Raw genomic sequence first — 8,927 nt, 5'->3', positions numbered from 1 at the left:
ATCATGCAAATGAGCTGATGGTGCATTACCAATATTTTTTCATTTCTAAAGTTATTACTTGTCATGAATTTTGATCATATTATAGACTATGTATTACACCATTCCATGTTGGGTTGTTTACAAATTCCTATATAACTATCATCAAATTACATATAATAAAATGAACAATCAGCTTTATCAAAAATGATCTAGGCACATACATATTTCAAATTCAAAATAATAAAACAATAAAACCCACTCAAGCCATGCTAAGTGACTTACCTCAAAATCCTACAAAAAAATAATGTAGACCATGAAAAATGGGTAGAGTTCACAATAGCTTTTACAAAAACATATCATTGCAGATATTTTTAGAAAGAAATAAACCATAACCTAGATAAATTGGTCTAGTTGTTGATTAGCTATTTTGATTAAAATTTTTTGTAGAACTATCAAGAAAATAGGTAGAATAAAACAAACAATAAAGAGCATAATTCAAATCATGTGTATTATAGCTTTTTTACACAATCTAATTTTTTGTAAGTTCTATTCTATTTCAGGTTGGAAAATAGTTATTTCTAATTTGAAACTCTCAATTCAAAGGATTAATACTATTATTGATAGAGAAAACTTCATATTAGATTAGGAATCTTATCTTAATGACTTGTTCCAATAGAAACTCTTGATTTTCATCAGATACCTCTCCTTACATCTACAAATTTTTCTGTATACAATATTGTTTTCTAAGATAAAGGATTTGGATAGTAAGATGATTAATTTTCTATTTACAAAATATTCACTATATATGGTTGAATCCACATGCCTTCAGTTTCTAAGATAAGCATTATCTTTCCTTCATTTAGAAGAAACAACATGATCTTGTGCATTATAGTTAGGGGTAATTGTTTTTGGTGATGTAGTATGTATAAGAATAGTAATCCCAAACATAACAATCTCCCTAGAAATGATTTCCCTAGGATATTTCTCATTATATGTCAATATAGTCTTTCTCACTAAGAATCAATTTTTCTATGTATAACATACAATTGATATATCATTATAATATAGGATCAATTCAAATTAGGTCCAAGTATGGAAATCATCATTAAGCTTCATGGACCAACATATGAAATAGTATTTGATGGGCATATAGTAGAAATTATAATCAAGGAATGTCATTATCTACACATTTTTTGGTCCGTAGAGTAGTTTATCAAAAAATAGGAAAGGAGTTCATTTTTAATATTGACAAATAAAGAGTTCCCTTTGGATTAAGGTTGACCTAATAGTTATTTGTAAATCCTTTAATCATGTAACATTCTACTGGAATGGTCTAAATTTCTCTAACAAGGTAGACTCCTAAGAGGGTGATTGAAATCCTTTAACTAGGTCACATTTAATAGTGTGTATTGTAACCTTTACCAAGGTTGGCCTTTCACAAGGCATCACTTCAGAAGAGTTAGAATTAGTAGCATGTTTCTAGTGGTTTTTCCCAAATTGGGTTTCCACATAAAATCCTTGTGTCATTTGTGTGAATGAGTATGTTATGATTCACTTTTACATTTCTTCAAAGTGATTTTGACCTAGGACAGTAATCTACAAGTTTAAGTTTTGAATGATCGAATTGATGTGTGCAAGATATATGATAAGGAGATATATGTATGAGTTTTGTTAAGAACTAAAAAGTTTTTTTTGAAGTTTTGGACCTTGGATAATTCATTCATCCCCCCCACCTCTCAGTTATTCTAAACTATTCCAATAATTGGTATCAAAGCACTGGTTGCTTGTGAGAGATAGTTTGAAGGTACTATAAGTTAAAGTTCAAAATTCCTAAGAGATAGGTACCCAATCTTAACAAGGAGAACTTTCTTGCATGGAAAAGTTTGATGAAGCTACATCTAGGAGATCTTGGTGGTCATGTACAAACTACTACTACTATTGAACATGTTGACCCTATTGGAGCCCTCACTAATGAAGATCTGAAAAAGAAGAAATAGCACAATTAGGAAATGTTAGAGATTGCATTTGCCCAAAGTTATTTTCAGTTTGATGACATTAAGGAATGTGATACTATGAAGAAGATGTGGAATGCTCTTCACACCATATATGGAGGAGACTCAAATGTTTTGAGAGCTAAATCTAAAACCCTAAGAGGTAACTTTGATGACATGAGAATTAAAGAATGTGAGAAAATTGTTCAATATTGATTTAGAATAAAATAAGTTGTAAATCTTGTAAGAGGAGTAACTGGTAAGATTGATGATGATATTTAATTGAGAAACGTGTTGAGGACACTTCTTCCCATCTGTGCTATTAGATTTTCTTCCATATAAGAACTAAGATGTATGCCTGGTACTAATCTAACCTTTGAAGGATGGGAGGTAGGCTTACTACTTTTAAACTCTCTAATTTTGATAACTTTTTTGGTCTCAAATTGCTTTAAAAAATTGAGTGTAAATACACTTAACCAATTTTCATATAGAAGTCCAGTACACTATATGTGCCAAGCCTAAATTCCAAAAAGGTTCCAAGTGAACCATATGAGCCGAGTGATATGTAGGTATCAAGTCATAATTGCTACTGATAAATCTTCAGATTCTGAGTGAAGATCAAGTGCTAAGAAAAGTATAGGTGCTAAGTCACTATACAAGCCAAATAATCTACGTGTGCTAAGCAAGCCAGAATCATACATGTGTCGAGCACCAGTAATTCAGTATGTGTTCAGTAACATAGATTGGACATAGTTGTCTGTAATTTCTCAAACACCTATGTAAACTATTTTTGAGCTAACATAGAAGGATCTTGAAAGATATTAAAGATAAGAATGAATCTTTTATATTTCCTATGTAATCAACATGTAGCCAATAAGAAAAATGGAGAAGGCATGCAACCAATAACAAGAGTGCAAGGAATGAGAGAGAAATAAAGATTCGATATGGATCATAGATCCATACCTAACCCTAAGTCTTCAAAAAAATTTAAAAGCAAGATGGAACTCCATTTTATGTGTGGATGAATGAACTGTATGGGTAAACCATATCAAAATTCAAAGAGAAGTGTGAAAAGACTTAGAGGAATAGAGCAGCATTGCAGTATTTAGTTGACAAGAATAGAGCAAGGACATCGAAAAAATATAAGATCTCAGAGGATCAAGGTCAGAGAGAGTGGATCAAGTGCCTAAATTCAGCAATCAAGGATTGTAAACTATCAAGTTTATTAATCTAATACTCTCTAGCAATTGTATTAGAAAGAAAATCCTATGTCAATACGTTAGCTTAATAGCTACATTGTAGAGCCTTTGACAAGGTGATAAAATCCTTTAACAGGGTGATACTTCATGTAAAGTGTTTGTAAATCCTTTAAATAGGTCATTATTGATACAGTGTAAAGCCTTTAATAGGGTAGACCTTTAATAGGGTAGACCATCAGAAGTGGTCAAACAGTATTGTTGCAGTGATATTTTGTGGGTATCATCCCCACCCTAGTTTTACCTTCTCATTTTGGAGGGTTTATGGGTTACCAAATTTGGTGTTATGTGTTTTGATGCAGGTGTTTACTTTAAGATTAATTGATATGTTTACATGCATGCAATTTATTTTCAGTTAAAAGTTTTTAAGGTTAATGTGTGATACTTTTGATTCACCCCCCCTCTTAGAAGTATTCTTCCCATTTGATTATTCCAACAATTGGTATCAAAGCTCTAGGTTCTCAGAAGGAGAAGCCTAACATATTAGAGAAAAGGTCTGAAGATGGAAGTCTTTAAACTTGGGAAGATCATAGAGAATCAGGTGATCAATGTGCAACTCGCTCTACATAACTTGGAGGAAGCCAGAGAAGAATTGAGAAAATCATTGAAAAGAAGGAAGGATATATCTATAGCTGAAAATGGCACACACTACAAGGAGATTAATACCAAAAAAGTGTTTTCCAATGGAGATACTAAAGATTTTGATGTAGCAATAGAAAAATTGATGCAAATTAATAGAGCTCAAGCAGAAGAAATAAGAACCTTGAAGCTTGAACAAGAATCACAAGCCATAATGCTTTGTGAAGTGACCAAACAAAACAAAAGAGCCATTGAAGAAAAAGCCATGATAGAAGATGACAAGATAAATCTTACCAATAGACTTGAGGAAAAGAAAATTGAGTTTGAATGAATCTCAAACATGTAGCTAGACACCTTAAGCTAGATGATGAATGCACATCATGGGCTAAATATGAAAGACATTGAGATCTCTAGACTGAAGATGCAGAATTAACAACAAAATGACCTAAAAAGAGAGAAGAAGATTGTAGAAAGCTTCAACAAACCAAATGAGGCCATCATGTACTTTGAGTAGCTACTAAAATCACCAAGGGCTAGAAATGACAATATAGGACTTGGATACACCAACACTGAACAAGGAGAATCATCCAAGACTGTAGAAGAAAATAGTGACAAAGGTAAGAACACTAAACCTACCTAACATTTATGTGGTAAAAAGGGACATACCTCTAATGTATTTAGACATAAGAATGTGCATTAGAATGATAAGCCTGAGAATACAAGTTATTATCATAAGTGCAAGAAGCACATGAATGCAAGACTAGGACTATCAAGACACAAAAATTTGATGGTCACTAGTACAATTGCAAGAAGTATGTTCATAGAGCATTTGAGTGTAGATCAAAGCCTAAGTGGACACCAAATTATCCTACAAAGGGAAATAACCATGGACATCATTAAAATTGGGATTACAATAGTAGGTATAGGTGTCATTACTATTAGGAATATGGACACATTCTTGAAAATTGCATAAGGATACATTTTAGAGGGAACTACAGTAGATGGTTAAGTCAAACCACATGTTTTAGTTGCTTGAAGATTGGTCATATCAATAGAAACTTCCCAACAAGGTCAAAGGCACCCAAATTAGAAGTCAACAAAGGAAAAGAGAAGGTAGATGTTGAACACATTAGAGGAGAAATGAACAAGACTTGGAAGAAGAAATATGAGTGCAATACATCAAGTGAAGGGATCACTTCACCCAATTGGTCAAGTGATTACATCTCATCCAACTAAGCATAGATAGGTGTATGGGACTAATATACAAAGCTATATCACACATCAGTCCTAAGAAAAAAAAGCACTACAAATAAGAAAACAATATGAGAAAAGATGCAAAGTTAAGACTTGAAGTTTTTGCAAGTATTGCCGAGTTGTCTTTACATGCCAAGTAAATGTCAGTGCATGCCGAGTAGTCAATTGCAACCGAGTTGTTAGAGAGTACTGAGTGAAAATGAAAATATAGTGGAAGCCTAGTGATGGAAATATAGTTAGTGCTAAGCAATGGAAAACCAATGGAAACCAAGTCATGTTGAAACCTTCAAGTGTTGAGTGTATAGTTGTATGCATTAAGCATTTAATGCTAGGCTTTGAAAGGTATAAGGTCAATTTTTGATCATTTCTCGTCATTCAAACATAGAGAAAAGAAAAGAAGAGCATAGAAGAGATCAAAGAATAGCATTGAAGCCATTTGCATGGATTTCAATAGTGATCGAGCACATATTTCATCGATCTAAGGTATTCCTCAAGTGGCATGTTGCACAATATTAAAGTTTAAATCTCTTAAAACCCTAGATCAATGAAATGGCTTCTAGTTCTAAGAACCCAAAGGATAAGGAAGGTCATGAGGTCCAATTGGTTAGTAATGAGGTCAAACAACCTGAGCTTAGGCCTATCCTAGAAGTTACCTATAAAAATGACCTTGTCGATGCAGACTCCATTATTCTACCCAAAGTCGTGATGGTATAGGATGTGAGGAAGTGTTATAACCATATGATAGGAGAAATAGGAGACCTAGAAATTTTCCAAGCATATGATAAATTGTATGATAATAGATTATTGAATGATGTATTTCAAATAGTTGAGAAAAGGGGTTTAACCCATGCCTTAGTTTTTCCCATAGTTTTCAAAATTGAGTCAATTAGAATTGTTCTAAGAAAAATTCACAATGGTTACTTGTAGTTAGAAGGAGGACCCATGAAAATAATGAAGAGAATAGTGCATAGGGTTATAGGTTTTCCAACCCTAGATCAGCACAAGATCCTACTTAGTGATTCAAAAGAAGTTATTGAAAGAACACTAGGGCTAAATGGAATAAAAGGGGCATGAACATTGACACAATCACAGATCCCTTTCTAGATTTTGCAATAAGAGTTATTTCTCACAAGTTCTATCAATCTAGTAGATTGAATAGTGTTCCACACATTGCTATGGATGTGGCATATAATTTTTTTAAGAAAGATCATTCATATGATCTGGAAAAATTGTTCTTACAATAGATCATGGAGCATCTGGGAGCAAATAGAAGATCCAAAGGTGCTCAGTGCAAGTTTGGTTTAGTCCTTGTCTACATATGCTTCTAAGTTTTGGAAGAATTTCCCTCAATTGGAAATGTTAACTAGAATTCAAAAAAATCTACAATTACTCAAATCAATGAGTATATTGAACAAATGGGTGACAATTTTGAAGCACAAATGACAAGCTACTTTGAGGATTTTAAGAAATCTATGAAACAAAGATTGAGATTACTAGTTTCCTTAGTGGAACAATATGTCAATGACATCTACTTCCTTGTTGATATTGATTACACCTACTTCCAAGTAGTGGTTCCAAGGGTGAGATGGCTAAGGCCATTGGGTTATGAACTAGATGTGGATGAAGCATCAACAACAATAACTGCACTTCTTGTAGAGGAAATAGACAAGACTGCCAAGCCTTTTGGCACATATGATGTTGTAAAGTCTAAAGTTGAGATGGAGTTGAAAATAGCCTTTATAATTAAGAGGAAGGATATTGAAGTAGCAAAAGGTTCTTAGAAGGTGAGAGTGAAGAAGAAGAACAAGGGCAAGGCCTAATGGAATTAACTCAAGGCTTAGGTGAAGATAAGGAGGAAGGTGCGGAGGAAGAAGAAGCTAAGGAAAAACCAAGGAAAGTCGAGTCAAAGAAAAGAAAGGCCAAAGTATAGCCTCTAGCCCAACCCAAAGCCAAGAAGGTTACAAAGCCTACACAAGAAAAGTAGACACCTACAACAAGAGCTACCACAAGGGCATCTACTTAAAAGACCAAAGAGAAAACCAAAGAGAAGAAGAAGGCCACTGAGTAGACTGGTGAAGTGCAAAAGGAAAAGAGAAAGTATGTAGCACAACTAGATTCTGATGATGAGGAGAAGACTAAATCAAAGGACATCAACCAGTATAAAGTGGTAAGCCATCCTCCTAAGTCACACATAGATAAAATTTGTGAAAATATTTGAAAGAATGCAGATTTTACTGATTTGAAAAATATTGATTTCAATAAGTTAAGTAGAGAGGATCAAAACAAGATAAAAGAGTCAGTGAATGCCATGATGGCAGAATTCAAGTACACACCTCTTGAGTTAGACAATACTATTTCTAAGGAGTTATATGAGATTATTGAAAATAAATGGAATTATTGTTTAATGATGGAGAAGGAAATAAGAGAATCAACAATGGCACAAGTGATGCCTAATTTGACTAGAGGTCAAATAAATAAGGCTAACAAGAAACATGTTGACAAATTTGCACCAATGTATAGAGCCTTTAGCATCCTACAAAATAAAATTGAAGATGTAGTAAATAAGTCCAAAAAATTGTGGAGGTCAATATATAAATTGATTGATGACAAGGATGAAAAAGGAGAAGGGAAGGATGCAGAACCAGATAAGGAAAAGGCCAATGAGAAGGAGAAAGAAGACAAAACAAAAGTAGAGGAAACAAGAAAAAGAGAAGAAGAGAAGAGAGAAGAAGAAAAGAAAGAAGAAGAGAAGAAAGATTAAGAGGAGGAAAAAAAGGCGAGGAGGAGGAGACACAAAAAGGAGATCAAATGGCAATAGCTGAGTAGGAGCAACAACAAAACTAGAGTGTGCAAGACACATAATTACCAACCCCTAGCCCTCCTCATGTAATGATCACAACTATAGACACTATAAATATAAAGGATGTTATTGAAAAATCATGTTAGAACATCAATCCACTAATTGTAGAGGATCTCAGAACGATCCTTGACCAATCTACCCAACAAGGAAAATTATGTACAAATCTTATATTGGTCAGTATAGATGAGCTATAGAAGGTAGTAGTTGACTCATCAAGAGATGAGGTCAATCCATAAGAACCACCTTCCATTTCTAAAACTACTAGAACTCAAATTTTAGTACCTCCATCACCAATTGCAATAGTTGATACATCTATAATAGTTGATACAATAGTGAAGAAGTTGAGTGTTGAGGCGGTGAAACACATAGAGAAAATAGGACAGACTACTACATCTAATCCTATAGTACAATCAACAAGTACACCTCAAATTATTGTGATTTTTTAGGGGAGAATAGATGAGGAAAAGGAGGACAAATAAAAAGAAGAGGAGCAAGCCACAATACAAACATTGGTAGAGTTACCAAAAATAGACACTCCTACAAAAACTCTTTAGAAGCCAAGCATTGATCTCATACCTTTGTAAATCTCTACACCAGGCTCGAGCTCAACCAAAGTGACTAGGGTAATTCACTATGGAGACCCTGAGTTAGATGAAGAAGTTGTCATACCTACCTATGACACCAAGACATTCAGCATTGAGTAGATCACAAAGATGTAGGATGCATTGAATATGAGAAAGAGGCAACAAATACTTAGAAAGGAGTATAAACATAAGCAAGCATTGCATGAGATTAAGGACATATTTATGGATGCATTTAGCTTGCAATCACTAGATGAGACAAATCCTATAATGGAAGAATTGTTAGATATTGTTGACCAAGTGAAAAGTGAGGACCAAGAGACAAATGTGAAACTCATGGAATGGTCTAAAAGGAAGTTTTAAGGGAAAGTAAATGAGAAAATATCCAGTGACATAGCACTTCAACAAGTTGAATTGGCCAAGAAGA

The sequence above is a fragment of the Cupressus sempervirens genome, chromosome 7, assembly GCF_028749045.1.
Source record: "Cupressus sempervirens isolate cs-2001-9-10 chromosome 7, ASM2874904v1, whole genome shotgun sequence".
In the NCBI taxonomy this organism is placed as follows: domain Eukaryota; kingdom Viridiplantae; phylum Streptophyta; class Pinopsida; order Cupressales; family Cupressaceae; genus Cupressus; species Cupressus sempervirens.
This window is presented reverse-complemented; position numbering follows the sequence as displayed.